Source organism: Eschscholzia californica, unplaced genomic scaffold, assembly GCF_041429995.1.
Source record: "Eschscholzia californica isolate CP2 unplaced genomic scaffold, dmEscCali1.0.p SCAF_78, whole genome shotgun sequence".
NCBI lineage: Eukaryota > Viridiplantae > Streptophyta > Magnoliopsida > Ranunculales > Papaveraceae > Eschscholzia > Eschscholzia californica.
The window spans coordinates 77,501-79,509 of NW_028238503.1; positions in this window are offsets into that span (position 1 = coordinate 77,501).

Here is a 2,009-nt window from a genome sequence, read left to right on the forward strand (position 1 = left end):
GAAACCCACCCGGGCCATTTCGACTCTCTCTTCATTTATTCTATTGAGGTATTATTTATGAATTATTGGAGAAAAGAAACGGAAGAAAATATTTTTTTTTCTATTTTTTATGAATTTTCCGGTGTTTATTCACTTAAAAATTCATAGAAAAATAAATATTTATCGGAATCGCTATTATAATATATCAAAAAAATCCTTGCGAAAAGGCCTTTCCAACGAGTATAAGTTTGCTGGATTCCGACGAGTAACGAAGGAGTAAAGGCCCAGTATGCTTGGTTAAAAAATTGATGTTTCCTTGTGAAAATAGGCAAAACAATAACTTTGCACTATAAGGGGGAGGGTTGAGCTCCTTCCCCAGAGCGTGCACAGCACTTGTGCTGGCACGTTCCCTAGTGCTCGCCAAGCACCATAGGGCATCCAAAGGGCAAAGCTCGGCCTACTACATGATGGGAAGCTTCTAATATGTCGGAATACGAAGAGATTTCGTGCGACCCGAAGCTCGGCTCGGGCGTCCCGGCCTGTCCCGAGCTGTGCCGAGCGCGTCCCAGGCCGTCCCGAGCCAAGTCTCGGGCGTCCCAGGCCGTCCCGAGCCAAGTCTCGGGCGTCCCAGGCCGTCCCGAGCCAAGTCTCGGGCGTCCCGAGCTGTAGCGAGGGCGTCCCAGGCCGTCCCGAGCCAAGTCTCGGGCGTCCCAGGCCGTCCCGAGCAAAGTCTCGGACGTCCCAGGCCGTCCCGAGCAAAGTCTCGGACGTCCCAGGCCGTCCCGAGCAAAGTCTCGGGCGTCCCAGGCCGTCCCGAGCTGTGCCGAGGCCGTCCCAGGCCGTCCCGAGCAAAGTCTCGGGCGTCCCAGGCCGTCCCGAGCTGTGGCAAGGGCGTCCCAGGCCGTCCCGAGCAAAGTCTCGGGCGTCCCATGCCGTCCCGAGCTGTGGCAAGGGCGTCCCAGGCCGTCCCGAGCTGTGCCGAGGCCGTCCCGAGCCTAGTCTCGGGCGTCCCAGGCCGTCCCGAGCTATGGCGAGGGCGTCCCAGGCCGTCCCGAGCCAAGTCTCGGGCGTACCTGGCCGTCCCGAGCTGTAGCGAGGGCGTCCCATGCCGTCCCGGGCTGTCCCATGCGCGTCCCGTGCCGGCCCGAGCAACAGCCCGGGCGTCCCGTGCCTCGGCCCTTCCAAGTGGTGCTTCGTCGGACATCTCGATATCCACTCGAGCATTTTCGACCATTCTCCATATGTGGGTGTGTGGGTATTTATCAGGAATATTGGAGAAAGAATCGGGAAAAAAATATTTTTTTTCTATTTTTTTTGAATTTTTAATTGTTTATTCACTTAAAAATTCATAAAAAAATAAATATTTATCGGAATCGCTATTATTATATATCAAAAGAATCCTTGTGAAAAGACCTTTCCAACGAATGCAAGTTTGTTGGATTTGGACGAGTAACGAAGGAGCAAAGGCCGAGTATGCTTGGTTAAAAATTTGATGTTTCCTTGTGAAAATAGGGAAAACAATAACTTTGCACTATATAGGGGAGGGGTGAGCTCCCTCCCCAGGCCGTGCACAGCCCTTGGGCTGGCAGGTGCCTTGGCCCTTGGGATGCAACATAAGGCATCCCAAGGGCAAAGCTCGACACGGGGGTGGATGGGAAGCTTCCAAGAGTTGCCCAACTCATCCCCGACGTGGGAAGTCGAAGAGGCGGCTGGGGGGGCCCGGGGGGGCACCACGGGCCAAAAATCAAAAACTCCCCAGCCTATGCCGGACACTTGGGGAAGCATCCCCGAAGGTGTCCGAGCTGCTGGGGGGGCCCGGGGGGCACCACGGGCCAAAAATCGAAAAGTCTCCAGCCTATGCCGGACACTTGGGAAGCATCCCCGAAGGTGTCCGAGCTGCTGGGGAAGCTCGTTAGGCACAAGAGTCCCTAGCCGGCCCCAAAGATGCGAAAGTGCTGCACCTCGGAAGCTTCCTTGGTGCAGCACGATGGCGAAGCGCACGTCGTGGGAGCTGAAGGGGCAGCTCCCGA